This window comes from Taeniopygia guttata, chromosome 4 (assembly GCF_048771995.1).
Source record: "Taeniopygia guttata chromosome 4, bTaeGut7.mat, whole genome shotgun sequence".
Classification (NCBI taxonomy): domain Eukaryota; kingdom Metazoa; phylum Chordata; class Aves; order Passeriformes; family Estrildidae; genus Taeniopygia; species Taeniopygia guttata.
In genome coordinates this window covers 64,750,966-64,764,480 of record NC_133028.1, presented here as the reverse complement: position 1 = coordinate 64,764,480, position 13,515 = coordinate 64,750,966, and positions in this window count along the sequence as shown.

Genomic DNA, 13,515 nt, shown 5'->3' with positions numbered 1-13,515 from the left:
TGCCCTCTAAGCTTCTTCTCACTGTCTATTTTTTTTTTTTAGTCAGGTTAAATCCACCTTGATACCATTAAACATCTCTCCTTCCTCTCCTCAAATTCTCCCTCTGTAAGATGGAAATAGCAACCCTGTATGTCAAGAGGAGATAAATGCCTTAATATTCTCAAGGTACTTTGCTGATACATTGATGGATGTGCTAAATGAGGCTAAAAGTAAATGAACAATTCCACATTTAATTCCAGCCTTAAAGACATAAAGGACTCTGCAGTGAATAATGAAAAGAAAGACAAAAGTAGGAAACTGGAGTATGTGTGAATACATAATTAAAGACTGCACCTTAATGCAAAAGGCAGATGAATTAGAACTGCAAATCCACTTAGTGTTAACACTCCTTGCTTCATAGAACTTCACAGATTAATGTACTTTTAATGTATTTATGAGCAATGATGTACAAACCTATATATATTTAAGCATTGAATGAGCAATGGATCCAGTCTGACTCAGGAGAGATTTACGGTGTAACAACTACAGGAAATAAAATCTGGATGAGAAATGTCATTTGTACTGGAAATTCATTTCAAAACAGTCATCAATTTATTCATGGAGCTCTAATGAAAAGGATAAATTTTGCTTTCCAAGTTAAAATTAGAAAAGTCATTATTTTAAAAAAAAAAATATTCCTCACCATTACCTTAAACCCATTCTAACTCAGTCAAAAACTTCATGTATTGCAAACTGTAGCTTTGCAGCCATCCTTATTTCCCCACTATTGTGATAATTCACACAGCTGCCACCCCACACCATGCATTCCCTCTGAGTTCATCTCCCTTTTTACTTGGTGATGTCCTGATGGCACAGTTCAGGTCTGGTCCAGCCACTACCCACCCTGCACAGTGATGCACATTCGAGTCCTGCTCTGAGGCTCACTGCAGGCAGGGTTGAGAAACCCACAAGGAAGGGAAAACCACTTGATTTTTTGTGTTTTTATGGAGTGTGGCTATGACCCTATCACCCCTGCTAATACCTTATTTGATGGCTTGCTTGCCTTCCCTGAAGGTGTGGTGTCCTGGTACACCCTCTCACCCAAAACAATGAGTCTTCCCTCTCAGGGAACTTGTACAGGGGAGCAGAAAGGTGAAAAGGAGACAAACACAAACTAAAGCTGAGAGTATTGCACAGCTCCAGTTTTGGTATACATTGCCTCTTCTCTCTGAAAGGCTTCCTCAGAAGCTCCCTTCCCTCTCCCCACAGACCCATAACAGGGTGCACACCCAGCTGATGTTAATTCAGCTCAGTTGACTCAAAGCTCAAATGAAGGGAAGGAACAAAGGGTAAAATATGTAAAAAATAATGAAGCAATTGCTCAGTTAGTGTAATTGCATAGGCTCCAATAGTACTATGCTAATTTCCAGCAGCTGGAGCTATGGTTGTATATTTTTATTTACTTTACCTCCTGTACTTAATTTCCTACCCTCCCATTTGTTTGTTATTTTCATGTCCTATGGTGGCTTCATTTGGAGTGTAACTTTCTTGAGGAAACATTGGGGTGGGGGAGGGGGGGTGGGTTTAAACAACCACCCAAGTCTAGGACATAAAATAAATGCATTCCACTAAAAGATATGTAGGAGAGATGTGGTAGGTAAAGAGACAGTATAGAACTGGAGCAAAAAATTATATCTACATCCACAAAATTTTCTATCTTGGACAAGATCTTCTCTCACACACAATGCTCATTGTTCCATTTTACAATTCATAACTTAGGAATAGTATTTTCTTGGTCAAGTTTTGTATGAAACTGTCTGTATATGTTTTTGGACAGACATGCTTTGGTTACTTGAAAATATGATAATTTAACAGATGTGTTTCTTAATGATCATCATATAAATTGACTGTATAACCCACTTCCCCACCAACTATTTGAGAAAGAGTGGGGTGGATGACATACAAAATGATGTTTGGAAAGTATTACAGGACTCTGTGTTGCCTAAGATACTGCCACAGTGAGCAGACAGACCTAAAAACACAACAATTTGATCTTCCACTTTCAGAGCTTTTCCCTACTTCTTAAAATAAGAAGCTTTGAGAGAACTGGTGGCTATTTTCCAGTTTTGGTGATCTCTTCTTCTTGTACTTTTTTGCTCTACCAAAGCAACCAAAGGTCTAAATGAGCCAAGTTGTGTAATTTTGGTGAGAACATTTTCCAGAGAAAACCCTAATTTGAGCTCTCAAAAGTTTAAATCTGTTGAGCCACAAACTAAAGTACAACAAGGCTAATGACACAATCAGATATAGAGATGCACTGAAATGCAATATAATACTCTCACTTCTATAATAGATCCCCAGAGGCCTTGCTGTTGTTGAAAAGCAAAAAAAAAAAAAAAAAAAAAAAAAAACCCAAAACATTGCTGAGGATTATTATCCTCACCACCTGTGACAAAAGAGTCCTCAAAATGTTTAAGTTAATAAACTGAACTCTGCTTCAAAGTTCTTTCTGAATAGTCAAAGTGACATTAGTAAAAATGTTTTTATTTATATATAAATGTTCCCGTTGTTTTCTTAGTAATTATAATACCTTAGATAGAAGAGATTTAGGCATCATGAAGTATTGTATATATATTATTGAAAATTACCAGCTTATTTGCTACTTATCTAATATTTAGTAAATTTTGGGAATCAGTTTTATCCATTTGTGAGGAAAAAAGAAATCCATAAAGCAATAACAATTCCTAGTCAAATAGTTCTCTTGGTACCAACTGCACAAAATGCTTAGGACTAGGACTGAAAGGACATAAACCCTGCAATCCTATAATGAAACTATAATTAAACCCTGACTGTTCCCAGGGGGAGGAAAGGTTTTTTTAAACACAAAGCATCCCTGTACACGTGCAGGGGAGCTGGGAGTCAGCCTGTGTTGTTACTGCATGGAAATAGAAATGTTTAATGTTATTTAATGTAATAATTATCTTTAGGCAGACAGACACACCGGTTACATCTACAGTTTATGCTCTCACTCTTTCTGGCAATTTTTCAGCTGTATTCCTCAGATCTACCTATGAGCAGCTAATAGCGACATATTATAATGTATAAAACAAAACAGTGTTTTTCTCACCCCTTGCATTCATCCTTTCTGTACCATGTCTCCACTAGTAAAGAAGAAACTTCTGATCACAATCTGTGAAGATATTTTTAAGATATAAATTTTTACCTTGGAGTTTTATTATGTAGCCAACTTAATGATATAAAACACCATGTCTTTATTTCCTAGCAATGGGTTAGGAAACAACAATTGAACAACCATTCAGGTCAAAGTAATCTTGTTTCATGGTTTCTGTAACAAAAACTACAATGATTTTCTAGAAGCGAAATACATTATCAAAGTCCTGTTATTCAATACTAACAATGAAATTTTAAATACAAATAGCAAAGCATTTTTACATTTTAGTGCTAAAGCTGTACGTGTTAGGTAAACCAGCTCCTAACTTTCACATAACTTTCAAAATAACATACTTTCAGTTAGCTGGAAATATCAATGTATCCATTTACAAAAAAAAAAAAAAATTAAATTGAGTATAAATCATTCTGTCACCCACATCCAAAGATTTTGCTTATAGTTAATTTGCAGACCATTTTCATATAAATATACCATAAACATTTTCCCACTAAGTTCCCATTTCCTAAGCTACAAGTGCCATTCTGAGATGTAATTTACAGAATATCAACATGATAATTTGCAATGGCGTGGCAGCGTAAGTGGAGGCAAGTGTGAAAGAAACTGGTTTGTGGAAGAGAGACTGCCAAGGAATGTGATGCTACAGTGTTTTAATAAGAGCAGTCTAATGTCAGAAACTGGGCTATTTAAATGCTAGGTATGGATTAGATTTTTGACAGAAGAGTATTACTCTTGTTTTCCCAGGTATCTGTTGTTTCTAATATTTTGCTTTAATGCTTGTGGATGATGTAAGGCTCATAAAATACTGCAAAACTCACCCCATCTTCCCCAGATCAAAAGCCCCAGTATTGACCCTGAAATTAAGCCAGCACTCCTGTAAGGGTTTAACAAGGACAGTGGGTCAAATGCTGAGCTGAGGAACGGAAGCTGAAATGGAAGTTGTAAAATTTGGTCTGGGGACTATTACAGAGCCAGTAGTTAATGAGTTTAGTCCAGCAGTAAATCAGGAAAGGACTAACAGTGAAGGGACTAAAGAGCTCAGTGGTGTCTATGGTGTTTTTCCTATGCTTCATGAGATTTCACTTTCAGAGGCATTACATGAGATTAATTTGTTCAAACAAAGCCTCAAGAGATTTGCTCTATTATTCCTAGGCAGGAAGAAGAGTAATTTCTTTGGTACAGACTTTATCCAACCTACAATTCCTCCAAAATATCTTTGCATACTCATATTTATCTCTATTTACTGTGAGAACCCTTTCCTTGAGAAAAAATATAAACAGTTTTTACCACTAATTCATTGCAATTTATAATATCTTTATACTGTAAATATCTGTATTAAATGGCTCCTAAAAATAAGTGACTTTATTACTGGAATAAAAATTGCTATTAGTTTTTGAAAGTTATTGCTCTTCTCTCAGTTATTTTGTGTTGCCTGCATGTACATCTGATGAGAGCACTCATAAGCATCTTAGTCTTGAAATCCCTGGTGAGACAGATTTTTTTCCTGGGATGAAGCCCACCTAAATGAGAACATACAGAACTGGTGAAGCAGGAGGCAAGGAACATAGATGTTGAGGGATCTGTTGTGTTGGTATTGCTCATCTTCTGTTTCCATGTTAAACTTTTCAAATATTGCATCTTCTTGATCATCAGAAAAAGGTCAGTTATAAGTTCATCTTGGTACAGCCTGCACAAGACCTCTAAATAAAGTATTTTATATGGAAAAGTTTTATCCTGTTTCATACTTTTAGTTTTTTATCAGAAAAAAGAAAATCATAAAGAAGCCTGCAGTTCCTGAAACCATATTAAACCCAAAAATGTGCTGGTTTTTTCTTCTTTTCAAATTAGCAGCTTGACTTTTATATCAGTGACAAACTGAACTGCCTTGAGTAACATTTATAGATGACTTTTCAGCTTAAGTACAGGTTATGATGTGTTTATTCCATTTTCCGTTAAATATATCATAATATTCCATAATAGGCATCATTAAATTCAAACCCAGTCCAATTTAACTGGAGACTAAAGAGTTTATTCATAAGTTATTTATCCCATTGTCAGCAGCATTTTTCCTGTAATGCACTTATTTTTGCTGTTCTTGAAATCTGTGAAATAAAAATAGAACAAAAACTTAAAGAAATAATTTCTCCTAGAAATAATTTATTACACTGTAAATTTGTATCACATGCATAAACCTTGGAAGTATCATTTAAAATGTGTATTTCCTAATTATTAATTATTGCTGTCATCATGAATTATTTGGTCCTGTTGGCCAAGAAGTGAAGTTATCAATTAAAGTAAAATGAGAACTCATCTCTTTTGACTCAGTCCAGTCACATAATTAGTAGTCATTTATAGACTCTGCCATTCATGGTGTCACTCCATTTACAGACTAAAATAGCGAGGGAAAATTAATGTCCCAAATTGTTTTAGGCTGATATAATGTGCAAATTGCAGTTCCTAGTGATAATGCCATTTATGGGACAATTCTGCAGGAAAAGAAAATTGTTATGACACATATTTCTATAAATCATTTTACTGCAAGTAGAATCAAGACAGCAGTCTTTGAATATTGAAGCTTTTCCAATTTCAGGAAACAATTACTTTCCTCTAATGACAAAACTAAGGGAACCAAGACTGCTCCTTTAGAAGCAGTCAAATATGTTTTAAATGCCATCAAATACAGACTGTGAAGTAAATATTACTTTACTGTAGCCCACACCATTTTTCCTTGTCCTGCTAAAAGTTGAAAATAGATTCCTCACAGGAAGGTTTTATGTGCAAATTCTTACTTCTTAATGACGCCAAAAGACTGCTAAATGCTAACATTTTTAGGTCTCTTCTCTGCCTTTCTCAAATATAGAAACTTCTTCTATTTTTTTTTCCCGTATAGATTATTCACTCAGCAACTCAGCACTGCATGAATTTTGGCCCATCTCAAAGGCCAGGAATGGCATAAATATATCTGTTTAAATGTCTTTTAAATGTCTTTTTATTTTCTCAGAGAGTGAAAAAGGATTAGAAGTAGATTGCTGAACTTCAACAGGTAGATTTTGCCATATTTTAGCATTTCAAGAAGTTAATTAAAAATATGTTCTGCTAAAGAGTCTCATCTGAATAAATATTTAAAACTTCAGATTTTTGAAACTCAACCCCATATTCCTTATGTTGCATAACTGGAATTTTATCAAAGATCAATTTACATTTGAAAAGGGATAAATGAAGCAAATAAAAAAAAATGAAATAGATTTATTAACTCTGAATTGTATTTTCTTTAAAGTTCAGAATTTTGACCATAAGACTATGACATGATTTTTAAAACAAACAGGGAAACATCAAAAAAAAAAAAAAAAAGCATTTTTCTTCCCCTTCAGATGGTATGGGAAAACCTTTCAACAAATACATGTCTGCATTTGCACAACAGTTTCAGATTACGAGCTGCATTCTCTAGCTTTTACAGGAAACCGCTGTGCTTGGTGGCAGTATTAAGTTATTTTTTTATTGGCCTAGGATGTGTACTGGTTAAAGCAGAGCTGTTTGGTGAACCACACATACAGGCCTGTTTACCCACAGTTAATAGAGCACGCATTAATCACGTGCGAGCAGGACGTGCAGACAGACTCGGGGCTGACTGCAAGCCCCAAGTTTACCTCCACGATCTGTAAATTTTCTCCAGTCAACCACACAAGTGCACAAAGAGATGGAAGGGCAGATCAACTCTCAATACTAAAGATCCAGCTCCCCAGATTTTTAAGCTATTTTTGACATCTTCTCCTTCCCAGCTGTGTTGATTTTACCATTGCCTGATTGGGCCAAACAACGCAAAATTTTCTGAGTTCATTTAGTGACTACATAAAGCAGAAGAAACTTGGCACCATAAACTAAAAGCACTCTGGAAAAAGTACCAGTTACATTTAATTCTAAATCAATAGACCTTCCAAATTATTGTTGAAAGCCCATGAAAAACCACAAAAAAGAGAAATTCTTCAATAACTGGAAAGAAAGAAGGGCAGAAGCTTTTTACATTATATACCCAAATATCCTTTTTCTTCTGTCATTGTCTGCCACAGAGTCAGGAACTGGATGGAAATGAGTCTGCAGTGTTAGGAAAAGAAACCCTCCACTGACTGAAGTAACTGCTGCAAAGTAGATGGGGACAAGATACACATGAACCTGGCAACACATCTCCACCCTGTTTTGCAGGCACCAATGTTTTGTTGCTGTTATTTTTCTCTGCGGAGAAACAATGCAAAGGCTTCCAACATCCAACATGCCCTTATATGAAATTTATAAAGATGTCCATGTTTGTCCTTGGGTTCACTCAGATAGTAATTACTCTGAATACCTTGGAGTAGCTATTCAGAATAAGTAATTCTTAATTTAAAGGTCACATTCAGAGATAAAATATTATAAATGGCAACAGTGTTTATTCATTACAATAGCTTGCATCACCACAGGCCTTGATGGTTTTAAGATAAAAGAGAATCTACAATGCAAGACACTCTAAAGTGATGCAAGACAAACTGAAATTGGTGTAGTGATAAAATAACCCAAAACCAGGGAAATACTGGATGTACTGTGTTATCCAGCAGCAATTACAAAATGTGGAATGTCAGATATATTCTATACTGCTGCCTGGAACACCTTCTGTGGGTTAATTCTATGTGCAATCTTGCATGAATATTCACAACATCTTAGGAAATCTTTTTTGCTGTTTGGAAACTTTGGTCTAGTGGCAGATTGTAAGGGACAAGCACATTTTTTTAAACACCCAGAATGCTAAATTCTAGATGTGGCACTTTGAAATAGCTCATTAAAAGCCATCTCATTTCAAATTCAAGATATAAAAGCTTTCATTTCTGGAATGCCTGGGAAACTCTCCAAATAAAACCCAAGGTTGTACCATCCACATTTTGTAAACAGTTCTCAATGTTCTATGCTTTTTTCCACAAGTATGGCAGCCAAATAATCCTCTACAAATTAGCAACAGCCACTCATCCAGAAGAATAAAATTAACATTTTGACATGTCAGAGCTTCCCTTTAGGGTGAAGCTTGGATAATTTCTGGATTTTTTTTATCCTAGTTCCTTGTCCTCTAAGGTACCATGCAGTCAGGCTTTTTGGCAACCTTGTGGGTGTTTGGGTCATATACAAAGAAAATTAGACCCTCTGCTTTTCATCTTACTGAGAGCTTGGGACTGCAGTCCATGCTTTTAATCTTGACATTCCAGGATGTACAACTATTGTTCTCCTTTGAATTTTTCTTATTATTTGCCAGGGCAACTGGTATTTGGACTTCTGCATGGACTTTAAAAAAGAGAATAATCCCAGGCTCGTTCCCATTTGCATTCAAGCTAATAAAACATTTGCCATTACTTCAGTAGAGTGCCAGGCCCTCAAGGGGGACTTTCTCAACATTCAGCTTCAGCTTTTGAAATTCCACATGGCTCAACCCAAAAGTTGACTCACTGAAGAGGAGCAATTTCTTGAATCTTTGCACGCTGAAATACACATTCCAAAAAGTTATAGAGGCCAGTTTAAAATAGAAACAATTTTGCCAAACATGCCATGCTTTTTTGTCCGTTTTTATCATGGTACCTGCACTTTACTGTGACCTGGGCAAGTTCAGGTGTAACTTGCTGTTATCACAAGAAGTAAAGAAGCATGGATGGGGATTTATGCTGTCTCGAGAAGTCACTTTCAGGCAAAAGTTGTTTGTTCAACCATTTCCACTTCAGTGAAGGAACAGGGTGATGTCCCCCCATGATGCCAAGGAAGAGTATGGTTGCTGTGGCAAGGGTGAAACAGCTTTCCCAGGGCAAGCTGACACATTATTTCTTTTGCAAAAACCCCCAGGACTTTCTGAAAAGGGACCCACTATTTGGTGAAGCATTAAGAACTCTTTGGAAAACATGCTTTGCTTCGTAAGAAGCTACTCAGAATGTGGTTCAAAATGTGTTTTCTTAACTAAAATGAAATGTGTGGAGCATATGAAAAAATACAGAAACCCATGAAAGATATCTTTGTCAAATGTCAGTGATATGTGTCTGTTATTTTTCTGTCTTGCAAGCTAATAAACTTAAGACCAGTTGCTTTACAGACAGGTTAGTTATTAGCTCTCAGTAGAAAATAATGTACCCAGGGAATTTACAGTATAAGAAAAAAGCTCTTAAATATTTGGGGCCATCTGAGCCACCCAAGTTAAGTGTTTCCTGGCAGTAGAGGTGTTATTGTTGCCATAGCCCTGCTACACGATGTTATTCTCCGAAGTAAAATGTAGTTTTCCTATTAAAGACCTCTGCTTAAGTCCATATTTCCTTCTCATACCCAGGGTGGAAGAGATGGTTTTGAAGAATCTGCAAAAAACCAAAAAGAATAAAATTGCTATCAGTATTTTAAATAAAGCAGGTGGACTCCAATAAAAAGGCATTTAATTTCTGACTGTTGTCACAGCAAATAGAATTGTAGAAGGACTATATTACTGAGTAGAGTGACTGTAAACTTATTGCTTCTGTCTTTCAGGAAAAATAGAAGACACCCAAACCCAAATATAAGACACTACAAAAACAGCTCTATGAGGAGGTATCTTCTCTAATGGATTTATTTTTCTGGAATGGAACCCCCTTTCTGCTATTAGACATATTCTCTTTTTTTCTTAATTGTAGCTTGAATCTAGCTAATGAACATCCAGATTGGCAATAAGAACAGCTACTGCTGCAAACCAAACAGCCAGACTGTGTGGTGATTGTCAGGATTATCAACCACCTTCCAGACAGAAAAATAAACATGAAATTGGGTTTTCAAACCACTCAAACAATGTCTGGCTGAACACATTCTTGGCCTTATTCTCTGCTTTTAATAATGTAAATATAAAATTATTCTGCATTAAAACTTGACAAAATTGCTTCATCGCTTATTCCAGGGCACCTATAGCAAGGCTGAGGTTTTATGAGTGTAAGTAGATTAGACCTGCAATGTTATTTTTAGTTGTGTAGTTATTCATGAGCAAAGGGTTTTTTAGATGCAAACCAGGTGCAGACCAGCTGCTTTGTGTATCTGTGAAAGTGGCCTCAAACTGAACAAAAACATTGCAGATACCCATCTTTGAATAACAGCATTTCTGTGACACACAATTCCTCCATGTTATCCTTGCACAACATTCTTCCATAACTAAATAATTGGGGGGCTCCTCAGCTGAGGTCAAGCCATGAGCATCTGCCTAAGCAGAGCCTCCACAGGGCACCTCACATCCAGCCTGGGGAAGCAGAGTGTGCAGACTGCTCCTTCCCAGGTCTGTGGACCATCCTGGGATAGAGGGAGCCCACTCCCAGCCCCTGCTACATGCTGACAGAGCTCTACACTAGCAGCACAGATAGAAAACCAGCAAATCTGCCAAACAAAATGGGCTGTTTGAGATAAGGATTGTAAATCCCAGTGGAGGTCCGTGTCTCCTTGACCGTAAACAAACGATAATGATTAATATTAACATGTAAATTCATATGGGGAAGGGAAAAGATGCCTTACGGAAAGCTATGATGCTCAGCCACAACCTAAATTTCATTTCACATATCTCACAGTAATTTGCACTTAGCTTCTGAATAAAGGCCGGAAGCAATGTTTGATTGGAAAAATATTATGCAGCCAGAAAGCAAGAGCTGAGAGAAAGACGCCTACAGCACTTGAGACTAGGGGCTGAAAGTTCCATCTGATAGAAAAAATGAATGCCTGTTGATCTGGAGCAAACATAATGTGAAACATGTTTGCTGAGTGAGAAAAAAGTTGCTTGGCCAATATCAAAAGCAGCTGTGGTGTGACAGTAGAAAACCAATTAAGTAAATGTGACATGGCAGCAAAAGAGACCGTGAGGATTTGGGTCTGTGACGTTACTAGAGGGGACAGGGATGTAGAACTGTCTCACTGAGCTGTCACTGTGACGACAGCACAGGGGGCCTGCCAAGGGCAGAGGGAAATATGTGTGTTCCTCAGATTATGTGTATCTTCCTTTTATAATTATTATAATTATTCATTAAATATCTCAGGTTTCCAGTTGGTCAGACACGTCTCATGCTATGAGGGTAAGTTAATAACACATGTAGCCATGCTCACCTGATACTTACCTAATAGTGTCCATTCCCTGGATTTCTTCCTGTTCTTCTTTGCACTAATCTCAAAAACCACATAACAAAAAATCAAACCACAGAACAAAACAAAAGAAAAACCAAAAAAAACCCAAAAAATGCAAAAAAACACCCAAACAAACATAAAAACCACTACAAAAAGACCCCACAACCCAAAAAAACACAACAAAATACCCCCAAACCACTGATATACAATTTATTCTGCCAGACAAGAAAAATGTTAGACTGACTGTGCTGTGATTTTCATTTCTGCAACAATTGAATAAAATGTCTATACATTTTTGTGATCGAGAGCAGATCTACAGCCGCCAGCCTTCTCCTTTGCAGGAAAATGCAGTGCCTGCAATGAAATGGGTTTCACCCGCTTCTACCTGCTTTTGAGGTATTACTAAAATAAAAAATTACTGGCTTGTCTAAAATGACCAGATATTGACACATTGATCAAAGACTGGGTGGGTAATACACACTGAATAGCAATATTTTGGAAAGTGGCATGCAATGAGAAACTGCTTTTTGTACTTGAAAATACTGGAAAGCCAAAATGTAAACACAGATAACAAAGTTTATGTCCTTTCTGTCTTTTTTGTGGGTTCCTTCTTGAACAAAGAAACTAGTATTCAATTTTTCTGGTTATTTGAATTACATAAAATGTTTCACCAATGAGTCACTGTCAAGAGACTAGATGAAAAACCTTAATCATTGAGAGATAATGCAACAAAGCAATGCAAGTTTATGTTGCGGATTATTATTCAACATACCAGAATTCTTTTTCAAAGTCTGCTTACAATAATTCAGACAAACATGGGCTTTTTCTATGTCCCAAATGGTGTTAGCTGTTCTTTTTCCTGAAGCTTCCTGCATTTCCATAAAACAGAAGCAACTTTCTTTCAAACCTCCCCAACATACTCCCACCTTTTCCTTAAGGGAGCACTTTGGGATGAATGGATGGTTTAGTCTCCATGACCCCCTCCCTCGGTGGTGCCACTGTGACTGCCAAGAAGTGACTGACGTGGGCTTTAAGTGCCAGGCGAAGGCCAGGAGCAGCCAGACAGACACCAGGGATTCACCCTGCTCTTAGTGCACATTCCTGCTGCTGTTAATCTGCCTGAACCACTGACCTACAGTTAATGCATTCAATAGGCCTTCTGCTTAAGTCTGACCAAGCTATTACTGATGCAGCTGGGCTAAAAAAAGTACAAAAAAATAGTTTGAATATGTATATGATCTTTTAATGACCTTCCCTACTCCTAATGCCTTCAGCCGACTTGCTTCCAGGTCAGACTAATGTCTAAAGCAATCATCCCAAGCAGCAATGGGTTATCTTTGGTACCTACAAACCATTCTGCATGGTGAGCTTCCCTTTTTTTTTTCCAACAGCAGCTGGGAAAGTAATTGCTGGTGGAAACACATGGACACAGTGTGCTTCAGCACCACCAGGACTGCATTAGGCCATGTGGTTAACTTGAACTGCATGGGTTTGGATTCCCTGTCTTAATTCTGAACCCACAACATAAGGGGAGCATATTTCCCTGCTCCCACATCATTATTTGCAATCACTGTTATCCAAATAATCTGGTTCATAGATAAAAACTGTTTCAAAAAAAAGAACATTGGAAGAAAGACAATAGATCAGCTAACAATAGACTGGCTAATCACTTAGGAAAACTAATAAAATAATAGTGACACATTAATAAACCATTCAGACTCCTGGCTCATCAAGTGTTTGGTCTATAAGTTACAACAAATCCAAAATCCGTCTGCTAAATTCTACTGACACTGAAATCTATAGGAACTCTTGATTCTTGTGTAGTGTGACGGGTCAGTTCAGTGAGTTCAGCCAAGCACTAAGGTCTGAATTTGGCTTCAGGAATTCTGACATGCTTCCACCTCCAAGGGATTGCAAAGGTTTACCAAGAACCATAAATAGCCCAAGCACAAGGCTCTGAGTGAGCAAAGGACACAAGAAGCAGCTGCATTAGGTTTTAGCAATAAAAAGCTTGTTACCTTCTGCCTTACACAGATTTTCTACGTGACAAACATCAGAATTAAACAGTTGCAATATTCAGCACATTTTTATCCAGATAAATATTGAAAACATATTTAATGCAATATTGAAGGGATTACAGAATTCAGAAAAGGGAAAGTCTGACTAATGCTGCAGCTGTGCAGCATTCCAGTGAATCCAAGCCATTGCCAGCATTTATTAGCCACTCA